This window comes from Leuresthes tenuis, unplaced genomic scaffold (genome assembly GCF_036924035.1).
Source record: "Leuresthes tenuis unplaced genomic scaffold, fLeuTen1.0.hap1 SCAF_8, whole genome shotgun sequence".
In the NCBI taxonomy this organism is placed as follows: Eukaryota; Metazoa; Chordata; class Actinopteri; order Atheriniformes; family Atherinopsidae; genus Leuresthes; species Leuresthes tenuis.
Genome location: NW_027325362.1, coordinates 10,488,095 through 10,507,960, shown reverse-complemented (window position 1 = coordinate 10,507,960; position 19,866 = coordinate 10,488,095). Strand labels below are relative to the sequence as shown.

The following is a 19,866-nucleotide window of genomic DNA, read 5'->3' as shown; positions in this document are numbered from 1 at the left end:
AGGGAAAAAGCGATCAGTCTTTTTCAACCTTCTACTTCAAGTGTTACTGTCATTTGATGAGTAACTTGAGAGAAGCTGGAAGAATTTCAAATTTTGATATACGAGAAGCATGCCTGCCCTAAACATGCTTGTTTTCCTTATGAGACTCATCACCACAGAATTTATGAGGATGTGAAAATTGCACTGGAAGTGCAAAGTTGCAGGCCCTCCTCCACTTCATTTGTGTATCTGTGGCATACACAGTTTGGCTCAACACTAGATACTAAAGATAAGAACTACTAAAGTAAACTCCTGTCTTCTACTCAAAGGGCTCAGGGATTTATTGTGACATTTCCTTTGACAATACTAAGCATCTACCGCCATGCTGTGAGCTCCTTGACATTGTGCTGAAACAGAGAAAAACTTTGAGCTAAATGCAAATGTCACCATGATTGTGGTGCTTCACTGAACTGATCCCAAGTCTTCCGGAGGGGGATACAAATACTTGAAATTTTATAGCATTGCTTCCAAAAGCGGATAGACATTTAAATAAAAACAATATAAATATATTTTATAATATCAATATAAAATCTGACCATTAAAGGGAAAAGTCATAATAATCTATCAAGGCAGCAGGGTTCATTCTCTTGAGGCCATGAACTGAGGCTGTACCGTCATACTTACTGTTTTCTCAGTTTTTTTTTCCTAATTTTTTCTCTTTGAGTGTATGTGTGCATTGTGAGAAACCTGGATACCATAACTGACTGATCTTATCTGCCTCTTAGTCATGTTGCTTTGCTTTTAACAACATCAGAAATCAGACCATATCTGGCTCAGTATTCCACATAGTTCTTGGTCACTGGTAGCTTTCAACTGCTCTCAAGCATCGCTCACAGTACTCGCGGCATCCGAGTAAAACATCACAGAAGGTCCAGAATGTGGTGGCTTGGTTGATGTTTTTTGAACCAACAAGGGTGTGGGTTACGCCACTAGTAATTCATCTCTACTGTCCACCCATGGCTGCCTTAAATGATAAATTAAACTCAATCACATGTGCTTATGCTCCCACTCAATCTTGTTCTCTTTCCACAATAGTGAAATTAATTTCCAATACAGTCTGGTCCATACACTAATTATTCTGGCCTACAATGGGCCTACAATAGGCAGAGCTTTTTCTATACTGAAACATACTTTTAGTGCAATGTCTCACTTGGAAGCTCTAAAACTAATAGCAAGAACACATAGACAAAAGGAGACAAGACAACTGAGAGCTTACTCTCAATCCTGATATGTGGGGCTGACTTCCACAGTACAGTCAAAAATGATTAGCTAACCTAATTATCTTAGAAGTTGAGCTTGTCAGAAAGGAGTCCACCACAGCCTGCAGCACAGAATAAAATCTAACTCCTTTGTGTTGTAGTTTATAGGCTTGTCACCTTGGAGGGAGTGGGAGTTACTGGATTGGTTCTGAATATATTCTAGCGCTCAGAGGCTAAACACACTACAGCTGGCAATGCAATAGGATTTTAACAGCTTTCAGAAAAGTTTTAACATGCTACTTTGGTGTAAAAATAGCAAAACCAACAGAGCAGAGGCATCCCTCTCTTCTTTGAAGAATCAGTTGAGCTGTGATCTTTTCTGAGAACACCTCTCTTAATACATTTAACACCCTAACACTCACACTTGTTTTGGACTTCTTTTCCTGCTCTTTCTCTCTATTTTCTTTCTCAGATTTAGTAATTAATGCCTACACCAGGTTCCCTTACTGAGCTGAGGCTTGAAAGTTGTTTTTCACTTTTACGTCACATTGGTTAAAGCATCTGTCTCATGAGTAAATGCAATGTAATAATTGTCTAAGAATGACGCTCCTTTCCTGTTTCTCTAACAATCCATCCTGCGCACCTGAATCATCAACTCATTAGGCCACTGCATAACTTCAAGCCAGATCTGTCAATTCACTAATGTGATACAGACTTTCAGTTTATAGCTCAGTATAGGTTATATTTGTTCTGTGACTCTTTCTGTAATCCCTCATTTTCTCCTGTGCTTCAGATCCTCACCGACGTCACGTCTCCATCCTGCCTGGCTCATACAGCTCCACCGTCTCACTCCTCAGTTTGCCAAGCTGCTCCACCAACCTGTCACGCTTTTAGCTGCATGCCAATCCTCCTTCGGCCACTCACTCCATTCACCCTTGCTGCCTCGATATCCTCTGCACTCAACTGAACGAGCTCTGCTTGCCAGACTTACCCTCCAGCTGCACCCACCCATACTCTCTCCTTTAAAAATCTCGATTTACTAAACCACAATAAAGACTTGCACTGTGAATCAGTTCGTAACATTTAATATCTGTACAAGATTTCATGCCAAACCAAAATAGTCAGGTATATGTTTCAGTCTGAGACGCAATCCATAGGCTGCTACTGTGACTAAATCTAATCTTCATGAGTTGCTTTTTATCTCACTTACACCTGCTTGACAGTTTTGCTGATTTAGAAGTGATGCACCAGCAATGTAAATCTTGATCAAGCATTAAGAGGCAAAGCAAATACAGCATTTAGCATAGAGGGGATAATGTAATTTCAGAGACACATTTCATGCATAAGCAATGGGGCAAAGCAAGTAGACGGGCTCACTCATACAACAGAATTAAATTTAGATTTAGATTTAGATTTAGAAAATAATCTAATTTAAATTCTAACAGTGAAATCTAACTCTTTTTTTTCTATCTGTTCAGAAACAACTTCAACTGCCTTGTTCCAGTCATTTTTTTGTGTTAAAACAACACTTCAAGTGTGATTGAGTCATTCATCACTAATACAATTTAAGCATTCTGAATATAATATTAGTCATCTTAACTGTTAAAGCTCTGTGACCTTAACAAATGTTGAAATCAGTAATTCTCTCTTAATTAAATCATGCTGTTATGTAAAGAAGCAATAGACCATGGGTAGTTTTGATAGTTTCAAGCTGTAGTGTACTGTTGTTCTTTTTAGTTCCCAAATTATATTACCCGTCAAGAAATATTTCATATCGTGTGGAAAAAAAGACTTTAAAGACAACTTTAACTAGTAACAGCTAAGGCTACTATACTCAAAAAGCCAGAGTATAGCAGGTACTCATTACAATTCCTGGAGTATCTAGTATAGTATGGGATGCATTAAATATTTCAAACATTTTTGAGATACTAGACTAATTTGAACTTCCCCCACTGGGGGATGAATAAAGTATTTTTCTATTCTATTCTATTCTATTCTATTCTATTCTATTCTATTCTATGTGCAGGTATTGGTCATTGGTGCTGTTTCTAGTAAAGCATTCCCTGCCCGCGGAATAACATATGTATTGGTTGACTCAAGAAGTGTGTAAATCAAAATATTGCATAAAAATATATTTGCACCACAGGAGAAAAGTTAAAAAGTCACATCTGGAAACTGTCTGCAGATATTGTACTGTGAGTTCTGGCAGCTGGAATAGGAAGAATTTTTTAAAAAGTACAGAATTTCATGACGAGAAAGAGATGGGCATTTCACCCAAAAGAAAAACTTACAAAATTACTTTACTCTTTGCCTTTTTCTTGAAAAATGTTATGATAAGGTTCTTTCAAAGGTCTTTCAATACTGATGTGAACCAAAATTAAAGCTGAGACTTGGTACTTTAGTGCTTTATAGATGTGATGCAGTACCAGGATGTACTGGTACCGTACACTGTACTGTACAAACTGTCCTGAACTTTGGCAAAAGAATCTTGAGGAAACAGTTGATATATTTTAGATCACAGTTCTTTAGATATAAGATAAGATGTTTATTTGTTTTACTTTTGGACATTTAATGTTTTGGGTAAAAAACTCTCAGAATCCTATGGAGCATGCAGTGCTTCGGTTTTGTACTGATAAATCACTTTAAAGTGGCCTATATCAGGTTTACTGAGTTGATTGCAAGCATGACAATAATGACATTTAAGAAGCACCTGGAAGGTATATAAAGGGCCTCAAAATATTAGGTCAAGTACAGCAAAGGTATAAAAGATTAGTGCTGTGTGTATGTCAATCTTTCTGCAGCAGAGAACTCCATCATTGTGAAGACAGATTGCAGTGGAGCAAGTACAGTGACAGAGGCAGGAAATCGAGCCAAAGCTGCCTTTGGACAAAACATTCAGTGGATGAGTTGGTTTAGTGCAAGGATGAGACTTGGCAATATGGAGATATATCAAATCAGACTCATTACGTTGAACATATTATGTGCCAACCTAAAACTGCAGCGCATGAGTCAGGGTGAGTAAAGACCGCAGGGGAATAGCAGGAGAAATTAGTTATAAATACTAAAAACATCAATTACAACAGTTGAGAAAAAATGCAGTCTGTATTTTTTTTCCCAAATAAAGAGTAAAAATCATAACGCACTACAGTTTCTGTGGTATATTTTAGTGGAATGACACAGCTTTTTTTTCTTGACATGACAACGCCTATAAGCCCTGACTCCAGGATAAAAAGTCATCAGACACAATGTCACGGCTGATGTTCTGCACGATCCCAGCTGTGGTACTTTTCCTTTCTTTAATACCCATGACTTCTTCAATCTATCCACAAAGGCTCATTTCATACCCACAGGGCCCCTCCATCTCAGCAACCATACTGTGTGATTTTGAAGTTCACCATTGTCCCCTGAAGCAGCTAATATGCATGGCATAAACAGATGCACACCGTAAAGACCTGACTGAAAAAGAGGGAACATTCACAAGATTCAAGACATTATATCAAATTTTTCTGAAGTGTGTGTTGTTGTCAAATATAACCTTTTTCATTAAACTATTAGTACTATGACTACAGATTATGTAAAGTTTCCTAACATTTCCTTCCGTAGCAAAAGATGAAGCAGGCCTGCAGGTGCGTTTTTAGAGCATACTCACAAATATTAGTATCACTGATGCTTGTTATGAGGATTTTATTTACTCTGTGATTCACAGTTTTTTATTACTTGATCGCAAGTATGGGAGACTGTTATTGTTTTAGAAGTGTAAGTTATCTTATCCTGTACAATCCTCTTATAAGTCAGCCTATCTCTTCACATAACATGTCTGCTCTACAGGTTTTATAACATCTTGATGATAAGTCTGTAACTAATGGTGTGAATTTTACACTGAAACAAGTGAACTATTCCGAATAAAATGTCCCAAACCTACCAACATGTCCAAGCATGACATATTTTTCTGTGAACACTAACAGGTCTACATTTGATGATGGAAATCTGATCCATTATTTAATGTAGCCCACTGAGTGTCAAATAATTCAGCTCTGAGAAAAGAGGCAAAACGTTTAGAAAGAAGACGAAGAAGAAAATCACATCAGCCAAGAATTTCAATGAGGATATTTATAAACTGACAGCAAAGAGCATTATTGATCAAAGTACATGCATTTGAGCTAAGGCGATGTTGAAGGGTTTATGTCTCAAGAAATCCAAAATGATTCACCAAAATTATAATGCAAAGCAAGCAATAAATAAAAGGCAGAACAAGTTTTTTTTTATGTTTTTCCATTATTTTACACAAGTAACTTCAGTTTATTAAGCACACTGCTGTGCTTCTGTAAAGTAATGTGAAATAGTGTGGAAACTACTCAGTTGAATAGGCTCATGATTTGGTTCAGAGAGTATGAGAAAACACATAAACATGCTTCAGTAGAAATTCAAGCAAAAACGCTGAAAACAAACACTGCTATGTTTTTAAATCGACTAATCCTCCTAAGGTTTCTACAACATTGTGCGGACAGCAAAGACTTCAGCAAATTTAACTGTATATCTATATGTGTAATAATAGACTTGGAATCTTATCTTAGTCAAAGATTATTTGTTAATTGCAAGTACAAGCTCCTGAGAACTACATCTGAATACCAACTAGGTTTTTTATAATCTATGAAGTATTATAATAAAGAGCCAAACTGGCTAATGAAGTCCCACTGGACTGGTTTCCTCACTATAATTCACCTTTTGTTCTTACAAACCCCTTCATCAGTTTCACAGATATCCGGCAAAAATGTGACAGAAATGATGACTAACAGAGAACCATGGCTTTATAAAAATGAACTAAACGATAAAAAGGATAAAAGGTGATAAATTATAAAATATTCTGTATGTAGTTCTGATTTACTTGCACAGATTGAAACACTGTAGTTTATCTCAAATAAATAAGAGAAAAAATGTAATCTATATTCATGCCATTTATCGATTTAAGTGGTCTGTAAACTGAAGCTGAGGTCACTATAGCAGTTAGTTTTCTTAGTTTCTGCTGAGGATAAGACAGTCCCTGTATTTACTGAAGCATTTTCTGAAATATCTTGGAAAATCAAAAAAAAAATTTTATTGTTAGAAAATGTGATGAAAATCTTCTTTCTTTCCCCATTCCCATAACGCCATGGTGTCACAATCCAGAGTTGTAAATTCTGCAGGGCAGCAGACATGAAGGAAATTGCAACCATCGAACAGTAAATGTGTAAAACATGAGCATGTAGATTTCTGTAACCTTTGAACCATTTTTATAAGTAGGTCTAACCATGTATATTCATTCTTACCCTAATGATGAACTTTTAACTTCAAACCTTAAATGTACATGGGTGAAAGTGCCGTATAAAAGTAGGGAATTAGATGTGGGAAGGAAGTAGAAAACTGAAAGCCCCATGGAAAATGCTGTGCAGAATGTCTGGAACTATCCACCCTCATTCCTCCCCATAAACATAAGACACTGAAAATTACACCACACCATGACATAAGAACAATTATGGAGACATTTTACGATCACATGCTTAACAAAACTTAAACTGCATCCCTTTAAGGAACAGTGAGAGGAAAATTTTGTAATTGCACAATTTCTGACCCTTTATTATGACACTGCAGTGTTTTTCGCTGTGGACCAACGTAGCTCGTACATGTTCTGACATGAGACTGGGTAGCATGCAGCTATTACAATTTCTAACTAGAAATAGACTGAATTAAACATGTCTCAGTGCTTCTAGAGTATTAATGAGCCACTGAGAAACAATTATCCAGTGTGTCTTTAAAAATCAGTTTCAAACAAACAAAATTCCTCAAAGCATTACACGAAAAAAGAAAGCGAATGTCCATTAAAATAAAAAAAAACTGGATGCTAATGCACAAATCAGACAAGATCAAACAAATCAGGACAAACACATTATTCACACAGGTAATCGTATTCAGTGTGATGAAGTGACAGAAATGGTTAATGTGTCTCTGCCTACACATACACAAATGTGTTTGTCATTATCTCTTGTACAACCATATCTGTGCCTCTTGCTACCACAAACCCAAATTAAATGGGTGCGTACTGAAGTCTGTCCAGTGCTTGAGTGCTTTTAACCAGTTTATTTGCTGTGCTCACTATGAGAAATATGCTGGGTGACAAACTATAAACCCACTGAACTTTGTGTCGGCATTGACAATGTACCTATGTACTACAACTCTAGTGACAAATGAGCCTTGCCTTTGGCAAGTTTGCTAGATTCTAATGTTTCTATTGCATGTTTAATTTACAGGGAGTGTAATGATTATAACCAGAGGTTCTCTACTTTCAATTTATTGTCTGACATCAATCATCAAATCAGTACAAGACCCCATTTTCATAAACTGGTGTTTACACCCACAGCTAGTTACTAACTTTACAGGAAGTTTGGAGGCAACGTTTTATCACAGAACAAGTTTTGCAACAATATCCACAGTCCAATTTGTTCGATCACACCATATCATCTGTAGGCAAGTTGCACTCAGAGGCTGAATTGTATCACTTCCTAATTACTTCTCGTTCTAATTTGTTTAAAATGAATGCAAAATCTTTATTTATGGTTATTATCCATGTGTAATAGAGGAAAGTTTTAGGTTAGGAGATAAATGAATAGAGCTACACTGTGAAAACAGTGACAGTTTTCCACTTTTGGTCTCTGTGTATTTACAATAGTTCAAATAGTGTGCTGTTGTCATTCTTGACACCCTAAATAGTAAACCAAAGCAATATGAGGACTGGATGCTGCAAGGTCAGAAGAATAATTTAAGGTCATAAAACCAAAATCCCAGCAGCTCCAGTTGTGTTTCCAGCATACTTACTCATTTCAGTTGCAACAGAACTGCACGTCACCCTCCTTGTGACACTTAAATTTTGCCATCAACATTTCAAGTGTTCTTGTCTCAGTCAAACCACACATAAGCCTCCTTCATATCTCAGGGTCTCTGCTCTTCTGGGCCCCCTCTTCACATTACCCATTGTTATATAACACAACTATTACTAAAAGTAAAAGGAGGGGCTAGCAGCACCAGTGTTTTGGTATTGTGATTATTGTTGTCAGGCTGTAATTACTATCATTATTTCCCCTGTTTATTTTTTGTCCCTCTTGTGTGCATTTACATTTCCACAGGTAATAACTTGCAGATGGTTTACAACCATTGAAGACTGTTTTAACAAATGGGTCTTCATTTAACTAATGACAAACTGCCTGGAATGTGCATCCAAATTAAAATCAAACATGATTCACCAACATTTGCACATGGGTACCTCCATGGGTAGCATTCTTGGGATATTCAATATATGCAAACAAAGCTGATGAAAAGACCAAAACCTACCATTTATTATCACTAAGTATTTCTTGTTTTACAAATCCTTATAAGTCTTACACTTCAGTGAAAACTATATTTATGATCAAAAAAGAGACATCAGAACACTTTATTTGCATTTTTCCACTGGTGAAGATAGTCCACAGGAAAGTTGGGAATTTAGAAACTGACTAGAACGTCTTTTCTTAATTTTGGCTTATTTCAGCAGACTGACTGTGTCATTCCACACAATGCGAAAATGGAATCATTAAGTGTATGGAGTTTAAGGCAGCCTTGTGGTCTCTTCTTCAAAACTAGGAGTAGTAAGACTTTTCACAAAACACAAACAACAAAGAGGACGAGCAAGTTCACAAATCATCACTTCCCAATATCATTTCTTTTTTACACATTCTCACAGTGCCTTTTACAAATGTACAAGTCTCACTGATGCTATTAAAGTGCCATCACATGAAAAGTCGAGTAAATTTGGTCATTAAAAAAAAATATGTCAGCCTTACTTAAAGGGGAACTCCGGTATTTTTAAACCTAGACCTTATTTCTGGCATGAAATACGTTTATCTACTCACCGAGAACAGTTTGACGAAAGTTGGCATCCATCAGAAGCTATCTAGACTCGCAGCATATATCCATATAACGGAGTGAACAGGGCAGGGAAGATGCAGCCTCTAAATAAGGCATTATCTGTCTTTATTTCCCCAATACTTTAAGAAGAATGAATGAACGAACAAGTACTATTGCTCTGTTAGCTCATAGGTGCCTTTAGGTGGCTACTTGTGGCTATAGGAGAGCTAATGGAGAGATTTCTACACAGGCACTCTACTGGGACGACTCTAAGGGATATACGCCTATCCTGAGTTATCTAAATAGCTCCCGAAGCACGCCGACTTTCACAAAACAGTTCTCGGTGAGTAGATAAACGTATTTCATTCCAGAAATAAGGTCTAGGTTTAAAAATACCGGAGTTCCCCTTTAAAGTGTGACTTGTTGATTGTACTATATCAAATGAAAATGTGCATATTTCCGAAGTAACTGATCAGTTTAAGGTATTTTATGAGACATAAATGAAGAAATCCAAAAGAAAGTCCACTCTGAGTTCTTCTTTCTTTTTCTTTTCTTTTTTGGTCTGTCATATTACATCACATATGGAATTCGTTTTTACTTGCAGGTGGGATTTATTTGGTTGGCCCTTTTCTTCTTCTTTTGCTTCTTATTTTCATCACTGAGAATAATGTGTTTTTGAAGGCTGTGCAAACTACAGCCTGTCAGAATACAGTCCACAGTTTTTATGGTCTAACAAAGCTTACTTTCCTGCCTGGTTGCATTTTGTGAATTCACTGATGCTTCTGTGACAAAGACACAACAATATGGGATGCATGTTATACAGGAGGTTAATGTACCCAGAAATTTTATGAAGTTTCTGATGGGATGTAAAATATATATTAATGTGAGAATGATAATGAGTAGCAGTTTACCTCATGACTTAAGTTCAAAGAAAAAAATTAACTCCACTTAAGCCAAATAGGAAACAATTCAACACTCTGAATGTAAGATTTAGTGATGTCCTGTAGGATTAATGTCAGATTGCAATCAATTTAACACCAACTTCCTCATCCTACCCTTCTAAGTATGTAAGAAAAAGTCAAAATGCCAAGATCTGGTTTGTCCCTTCTGGGCTACTGCATAAACATGGCAGGGTGACATAGTTTAGAGGTATGGTTGGAAAACAACTGCTTCTTTGGATACAAAATTCTCATTTAAATGTAAAAATAAAACATTATTTCAGAAAATGCATTTCTGCTTATATAATCTTTAAATGTGCCACACAAGAACTTTAAGCAGTAATGAGTAAAGTAATGCTTTAAGGAGGTAGAAAAAAATCAAACCACAAATCCCAAATGAACATCCCCTCTTTTTTATAAGGCAACATTAGACAATGTTTTCTGTTTTAGAGGACTCCATTTAAAATGTCTAACATGAACATTAGGAAATGGCTCTGAGCTGCAGACAGCTGTCGAGGGGAGAAATGGTGTCATCTGGGAATACAAGGAATTCTCTCACTCTTAACTCACCAAACATTGTGGGGAGGTGAGGTGTCTGGAGGTCACCTTTCAGCGGAGTGCCTTTTGGTGTCCAGGCTGTCTACTAAGGGTGCATGATTATCCTCCTCCAGCCAGATCATGGCGTCTGAGAGGCAGACAGGGAACAAGGAGGCAGAGGGAAAAGGAGACGAAAGGAGAGAATGTGTTAAAAAAGAAGTGTCCAAATTAGGAAGTGGAGTACATATACCAAACAGATTTTTGTAGCATTTGAATTTAAGGTCAAACATCAACAGGTGGGAAGAACTACCGCACTTCAGACATCTGCTATGAGCCAAAATGGCTGCTCTTTCTCACCAGAAATTATACATTTTCCATCATAGAATAAAGCCAAAAGTCATCACTCTGCACCTCAAGTGTCTATTTTTCATGTGTCTAAAAGCCAGATAGCTCACATTGCTCTATGTAATATACCTTAACATCTGCAGCTCTGTTGAAATCTTTAATCTTTATGCTTTATTTATTCAATATGTTTTAATCAAGGATCTACTCAAGTTATGTGGCTACCATTCCCCACTGGATAATATCTGTCAAATGGAAGAATGGCATGTCTTCATGTCTAGGGAAGTGTTCATACCTTATATAGTCTGGGTCTAGTAGAGTTGCCTGCTGCACATAACTGGATGTAGCCAGGGGCTAAGGAAGGAGACCTTTTGAGAGCTCATTAAAATGCTCTTCAAGGCTTGAGAGACAAATATGAATGTACTACAAAAGAATGAGCTTGCCATTAAAAATAATCAGAGGTAATGGAGCAGTTCCCAGACTGGAAATACACTTATTTAAAACGGAAGTCTTTACTGGCTCCAGTGGGTTAATGAAAAAGGGTTACAAAGTAGCAGATAGTCAAGATCGTGGCTTAATACTAACAATAAAACAACTTGCTCATCTCCAGTCATATAAAACAATGAACACTCTTCTTTCCTTTTCGTGTTACAAATACAAATTATACCTCAAAGGTCAGTCTAGGAAACATGTCTTTTCTAATGGGAGGTTGCATGACATTTCTAAGCAAAGATTACTCTCTTTACATCTTTTTTTAGTAGTGCTGACATTTCCGCTGGCTGCACGGAGACTAAATATGAATGCACGTAATTTAAATAGAAATCAGCAACTGTCATGTAGCATCTAAAAAAAGGCATCCCAACAGGAAAGAGTGCTTCATACTAATACCAACGACCTCGCTTGGCCTATCTGCCCCAAACTTAAGCCGAGACTGCAGAGGTGCCCTAATGTGAGCCATAAAGAGGAATGAGCACTTTAAATCTGTACCAAGGCTTGATTTGAACCTCAATTCACATGAAAAACCCAAATAATGATGAGACTTTTCCCACAATAACATAAAATGGCAATTACACAGATAGAGAATATGCATGCACAGTAGCTCATTACCAATCTGTAACAGCAACTTTTCTTGTAGTGCACGCGTCGGGTACTCATTTAAAGTAACAGATAAAAGGTCAAGTCATTAAATAAGTTTTAGTTTCTAGTGTCCCATCAAATTATTCTGAGAGAAAAACTCTGAACTGCTAATTTTCAAAAAACAACTGAGTGGGATATGAAAAGAAACATTGTCACATTGTGACTATATGCATCTGTGTACCTGGGCAGGGTAAATCACATGAGGTTGCTACACTGCCCTGCAACAGAGGTAGAATTAGTGGTTATATAAGATGGGACGCAGTGCAGATATCATGTTATGTTCATTGATCTCGCAATTCTTACAAATACAAACAAATATAACATAATGGGGATTGAATTTATCTTTCATCAGCTATTTGTAAATTAACTGTTAAGTTTGTGTGCTCAGACTTTCCAAAAGTCTCAGGGCCTACTAGCTCTTTTAAAGGTTTTAAAACTTGAGCAATGTGTAAGCTTGTCAATGTGATATGTAAGTGAGTAATCGATTTCAAGAAAACACCAGCACATCAACAAGTAACAATTGTAATAACAATTTATCACTGTATTTAGTTTCTCAATTTAGACAGCAATTCTATACCCTTTCATCTCTTTATTGCTTGTTCTAAACTGATGATACATTAGCATGATGCAGCCCATTTGAATAGAGATGTATAAACAGTATTAATAAGATATTCTATTAAACTCAGGCAGGTAGGAATGTACTAATATAAAGAGCTGGTATAACTCTGTATGCATTATGCAGTAGTGAAGCTTGCTGGTGTCTTGTGAAAAGAACCATCTGGCCTCTTCTTGTGTTGCAAAAAAAGACAGCCCCTTTCAGACATGCACTCTTTTCTATCAATCTGATGACAACTGAAGTTGTCGGCTCTATGTCTTCATGTCCCCTGTCATATTTCCGGAAATTTTGGAACAGCAATTGTACTACTAACATCTGGATATTACTTTGAACACTTTGAAGTCTGGCTGCAAACACTTTGACAAATAGGCTCAAACAAGTAGAGGATGGGTCTAAATTTGGCACAAGATCTGCCATCCGTTTCCCGCTCCAAATCCTCACATATTGATGCAAGATCAGAAGTCTAGTGTTAGTTTTCAACATCCAGAATAGTTTGACAGACTTTGAATCACTCAATATCCGATGCAATGAGACATTGCTAAATGTTTACGTGGTAACAGAAAATGGAGAAGCATGTAGTAAAGTAGAGATGCATCTAATATATGGTAAATATTACTTGACAGTAAAAAATAAATGAAAAGTAAATTCAGCTCTGTTTTGTTTTAGTCTCATGTGGTCCTACAGCTGCCTCTCCTCATTGTATGTCACACACACTAAATGTGTTAACATGACAAAACATGACAAAAAAAAAAAGGTATGCTATTCCAACCAAAAGTGGAATTCAGTCAGTCTGACCAAAATCGCGCTAAATTGACCTTTTCAAAACTGGACGAGTACACTCAGACAATGTAGTTTGGGTTCAAATCACTGCTGCATGCATATACTCAACCAGACTCAAACATGTACTTTGGAGTTCTGTACTTCGCAGTTGCTTTAAGCTTTTTAAGACTGTCACCCCAGTCTAATAAAATTCTGATCTTATAATATCAGACAAAAATCAGATTCAAGTGACATAAACACAACATCTGTGTAGTGAATCTGGCTATACGCCAGGAACACTAGAATGCCGTACTGGGGCTTGACAGGGTACCGTTTTGGCTCCATTTCTTTTCAGCCTGTAAACATCAGACTTCAGGTACAACTCAGAGTCCTGCCACATACAGAAGTATTCTGATCATACGGCTGTTGTGGCATGTGTGCGCGGTGGACAGGAGAAGGAGTACAGGGACCTTGTGGAGTCCTTCTATGGCTGGACCAAAAATAACTTTTTGCTCCTGAACACCAAAACCAAAGAGCTGGTGGTGGACTTCAGGATATCTAAAACTCCACACCAGTTAGTCTGCATTGATGGAGGGGAGATAGAGACTGTTCAGACCCTTCAAATACCTGGGGGTGGTGCTGGATAATAAACTGGAGTGGTATGCCAACATAGAAGCAGTGTACAGGAAGGGCACTACAGACAAAAACTGTAGGCACCTTGACAAACTGGTAAAAAAAGGCCAGTTCTGTTGTAGGTAGAAGACAAGACCCTCTCAGTGCTGTGGTGGAGCAACGGATGAGGAGGAAACTGTATTCTGTTTTGGAGAATAATATACATCCTCTCCACAGCATCCTGGCAGGTCAGAGGAGCAGCTGCAGTGAGGCTCATCTCACTGCACTGCAGGACTGAGAGGTTCAGGAGGTCCTTTCTCCCCACAGCCATAAGGCTGTTTTATAGTAACTTTAATAGTAACTGCACACGTTCTTCTTGAATGTATTCATTTCGTTATTGATCATTATTATTATTATTATTATTATTATTATTATTATTATTATTATTATTATTATTATTATTATTATTATTATTATTATTGTTGTTGTTGTTGTTGTATAGTATACAATCATTGTAAATATTTATTCATTTGAGCTACTCGATGAATTCAAATTTCTCCCACTGGGGGTAATAAACTGGGGAATAAAGTATTTTTCTATTCTTTTCTATAATTTCATATATGATGATCTGTCATCTGTCAGAAAATTAGAAGCAGCAGACTGTCTCAGGCTAATGGAGACACGTTGTTTTTATGTGGCTGTTAAATACTTTTGTTACTGTAAGTGCAAAAAAACTGCTCAACAGCTAATATCAAAATGTTTTACACAACCATGTAGGCTTGCCAGACTAATATAAGAAATCTCATGACAACATTGAATGTTGTTGTGATAAAACTCCAGCCTTGTTCATTATATTTAGTTTGATGTACCTTCTAATCTGATGAATGGATGACAAATATTGCATGAGAACCGCAGCTCTCTCAGTAACAGTTAAATGGTCTGAATGACAGAATACTTTAAGAGATTGATGAGGATCTTAATAAGCATGTTTAAAAAGGGCTCAAGAGATATTCTGTCCTTCCTAAACCAATAGTGGGAACCAACAATTGCAGCACACAGCCACTGTTGTACGCATAGAACCAGAGTGGCAGCAACTACAACAGGACAGGCAGGATTGTGAAGACTAAATACAAACCAGTGCAAATCTCATGACACCTCTTCACAGAGTCCTATATCTTTTTACTTCTTAAATGGAGCCCCTTATCTCACTCAGCTTGGGTCCAGTATAAATCTGCTAGCAAGGCTCACAGAATTTACTGTCATGAAAATCCACTGATATCCTCTTTCACTGACTGTTTATCCTACCTTCTGGGAAGAACTACACAGTTAAAAACTGCCCTTGATTAATGTGTTCTGGGATTTATGTTAAACGAGTCAAGCACCCATTCTTGGATAGAGTTAAGCGCTGCAAGTTCTGCTGGGGCATGATAAAAAAAAAGAGGCTAAATCTTTTAACATTCACAAAAATTGGAAGAATGTTTACTGCTAATGATAGTAACCAGTAAGCATCATCTTAATCACCAACCAAATACTTCATCCTATTGTGATATCACATAGCCTGCCTTGAAGGGCTTTGCAAGAGTATCTGTGCATCACTGAGTGGCTTAAAATGGCTTTTTAGATTAAATGATAGATTGGAAAAGTGCATATTGGCTCCAGTTGTTAAACTGCAAATAGGAATTTTCAGGAGCAAGGCAGTTTGTATGTTTGTGAGAGGAAAAAACATGCAGAAAGACATGCGGAAAAGGATAGAAACAGTGTGTTTCTTATAGCTGAACTGTGGCTGAGATACAGCCAAGGTCATCCTCTTACTTATGACATACATGGAGCCAGACTGAGCCTCTCTCTTGGATACTCTCCATCTGCTCCCACTGATAAGACTGGCTACTTCATGAGCAGCAGGCAGACACGTTGGCTCTATATTGTGCATAATATTGCGTGATTAAACTAAATTGGTATTCTCTTGCTTTGTAAAAATGAATGCAAGATCTTCACACAGAGGGTTGATGTTTAGTTTAGATGCTGATGTTTGTTCATTTTTTAGATATGTAATGACATACTGGTGCAAAAGCAGCTGATATGCAAGGCACCATGAAGTCCCCTCTCTGCTAAAGACTGTTTTCCAGCTACAAACGACTAATTGGTTTACGCATATTAATCAGAAATTCAATTGTAAGCAGTCAGAAGCCAGAACAACTTCAACCAAATAATAAGACTTTAACTGGAGTACGTAGACTGCCAAACGTCGAGATTTTCTTCAGTGTCTTTTAATATTAATGAGAGAAGTAAGTATGTGTGCAACTAACTGACTGGCATAGCAGCTCTGCTTTCTACTGTTCAACAGTCCACACTTTGTGAGCTAAAGCTGGCTTTGAAATTCAGGACAGAAAAAATATATCTCGATGTAGCACCAGTGAGGACACTGTGAATTGTTTTGTGAGACTCCCCTTTGCCTTACCACATTAATTCTAGATAGGGATTGGTTAAGGACAGCAGCTCTAACAGCACAGAAAGCATAACTGATAAATACTGTAAGGGAGTAACATTACTTTTTTAAGACATGAGAGAGGCGCCATGTTTATGGTCATCTTAAACACACATATGATAATAAAAGATCATAAAGTGTTTAAGATAGTGGCAATAAAGTAATGAAGAGTCACAGGAAGTGCACTGGGATGATAGGTTTTTGTTTTCTATGTAACACTTTGACAGCAACCTAACCACAGGAATAATGTTTTTATTTTTTTCATTAACATTTCGTGCTGTTAAAAAGAGTCAATTTGATGAGCCATCTGCTAAACACTGATGCTTTCTCCCATGCACATACACAAACACACATACTCAAAACTTCAAACACCATAATCCAAGCAAGCCTCTCCGACACTAAGAGGTTCGCAGACTGATCGCCATAACTATGACCGATGATCTCAACATGCGGTGCTTCCTGTTAAATGATCTTTAGCCCATGGAGGTGAACCAATTGGCAGGAAATGAGACCAAATTGATTGGGAAACAGATGGAAGAGAAGCAGCCACGAAAAAGCCCACAAGGCTGTAAAGGAAGGAACTGTGAGATATAGAGTGAAAAAAAGATGAAATATAAGAAGTAAGTTTTCAAAACTTAAAAGAGAAAAAAGAAAATCCTAATTCAGGTCATCAGACTTAAAATTGCACTCTGCATATTTCTTGGTGCTACTTTAAGAGAAAACGGACAAAGTTGAACAACGACAATTTTCACTGACACATTTAAACAAAAACCCTTTTTACTGCCACTGTCTCAAAATAAAAATGTTGAAAATAATCTGCAACACTGTCACTTGACATGCATTCTTATGTGATCTTTCCAAGAAACAGGAGACAAGAAAAAATCAGAGAGGCCTTGAAAATTAGCCAAAACAGTTTCACTCTCTCGCATCTGTTAAAAGGATTCTCTCTAAAGAGTTCTTACAGGGACTTACAGGAATATCTCTGCTGTCACAGCTAATTTTAGGACAAATTAAAGCACCATTCAATTTGTTTTCAGATGTATCAACAATGGTGACAGAACAGGTCTTTGCAACCTTCCAAAAGCAACAGCATGAATGACTAAAGAGTCAAGATCTTCAAAAGCATAATCGGAGCTCCATATATATACAAGGTCAGTCTAATTTTTTTTAACTCACTCCAGACAACATCCTAATCAAATTTGTCAATGAATTTAGCAGCTGTTGGTTACCATCATTAAGATGAACTATGCTGTAGCCTAGGAACATGTGACAATGTATAATGAATTTAACCTGTGTTGTGTTCAAATTAATTCTCACTTCTATACGCACGCTGATAAAAATAAACTTTGGATTCTAATCTCGATTAGCCAACACAGCCTGTGAGCACAGATGCTTTCTCACTAGTTTTGCACTATTCCACTGATAGTGAAGGAGCACCAGACAAAAGAAACACAGTAATGTCCAATTAAAAACAAGAAGGTTACAGGCTTAGAGCAGTGCTGGGACTTAACATATTCTAATAGTTATCTCTGCAAAGGAAATTATTAAAGATACATGCAAGGCCTCACAGATACAAGCGCTGATGAATAACATTGTGCAGTTGTTTACTCTGCAGTTTACTTTGAATTTCCTCTGGCCTTTGGATCAGGGCCAGGACTGTTGGCAGAGATATGGTAATTACACCCAGAAACCATTACTTATTTTGAGAGCAATAAACAATTTCTGAATTAGGATACTCGCTGGGTTGATAACTGAATGGACGGTCATATTTTGTCTTGTAAATGACATTGGGAAAAAAACACACTTTCCTGCATTCATCTAGCAATTTTCCCTCAGTTGAACTCAATGGATTGCTCAGTTGTTGGGCCTGATATGGAAGTTTTATCTAAATCTCTATCAACTGTATGAAGCAACAGGAGCATGTTCTACTGTAACTGAGTAAGAGACGTGGCTGGTATTAAACATTGCACTCTACACGCTTTAGAAATCACGGTGTTACCATTAAAAGAGATAGAAATTACTCAAGAAATTATTTGGGGAAAGTTTTCCTTACTGTAAATTACAGATGAAAACAGGTGAGTCTTTATACAAAATATTTCATTGCTGAATTTACTCGACTAGATGTCTGCTGCTGTCAACACCCTATTGATCCTGGCAAAATAGATAGTGTTAGATAATAACAGGTCTATGCCATGCCAACTCAAATTAAAGTCAATACAACATGCTTTAGATAAACAGAATGTTGGCAAAGTGCAATGTACATGAGTCATCAGTAAAAAGATGAGACCCCGGTTGATGGTAGTTATCTGCCCGGGGTGTGAATTTTAAAAATCCAAGCACGTTCTCTACATCATTAACCCTTCAGAGCTACACTGACCTCAGATGTTCATTTGATCTCCTCATGTTTTGGTGAGTGTGTAAGCCGAATGGGGTGAAAGTGTGGGGGCACCACTTTGATGTTGTAATGCAAAATTTCTTTTATCTATCATGGCGCGTTTGAGACAGGGTCGGCTGTCCAAAAACTCAATTAGACACTCTGAATGTGAGCCGACAGCATAAGAGGAGGCGTGAGCCACAGAGGTGTGAACAAATGTGACTATTATTCTCAAAGGGACCACTAACTGTGTGACAAAAACAAAAAGAGCACATTTTTAAATATGAAATCTGCTCTCTGTATTGCAGAGGGAGAAAAAAACAAAACAACTGTAAAATTTCTCCGTATATGGTAGCAAGATGACCAAAGAACAAGCCACTTACTGTTCATCATGGGCTTTGAAAATGTGACATCCAGCTGGTATACAAATAAACTTGTCATTGACGTTCAAGCTATTGGTTAATATTGTGTTAAATGGATCATTGAAGGCTGCTTGTTTGATAAATTGTGTGTTTCCTTGCTGCAATGAGTGAAATTCCTCAACCCAGCTGTCATCCAAGGTTTCATGATCACAAAAACCACAATACAGCATAAAGGAACTCTCTATAGCTCAAAGCTCACTAAAAGCGTGTTCACTCAGCCAAAACTGTCTAGGCTGTTGTTACTTACCTCATGAAATATAATGTACCTTAAAAACAGTGGAGAGAAAAGTGGGACTAGGCAGAGGCATAAAGATATATGGGATGAAAAGCAGAGGAGGCAGAATATGTGGCTGCATCTATTTGCTGTGTACATGAACTAGACTGGCAGCCCCCCCCTCTCCTTCCCCTCCACCTCCCTGCATTCTTTAATGACACTGAAAAGATGCACTACAGCTTAGGTGAGGAGGGAGGAAAGAGAAGAGGAGAAGAGGT

General features: G+C 37.4%; 1 protein-coding gene across 1 annotated transcript in view; it reads right to left on the bottom strand.

Moving 5' to 3' along the window:
- chrm3a (cholinergic receptor, muscarinic 3a) overlaps positions 1 to 19,866 on the bottom strand; it is an 89,461-nt gene that overhangs the window by 48,043 nt on the left and 21,552 nt on the right. The window contains exon 2 of the mRNA XM_072390795.1: positions 10,661 to 10,775. The gene's annotated coding sequence lies outside the window, so the exon portion shown is untranslated. The remainder of the gene's footprint in view (positions 1 to 10,660; positions 10,776 to 19,866) is intronic.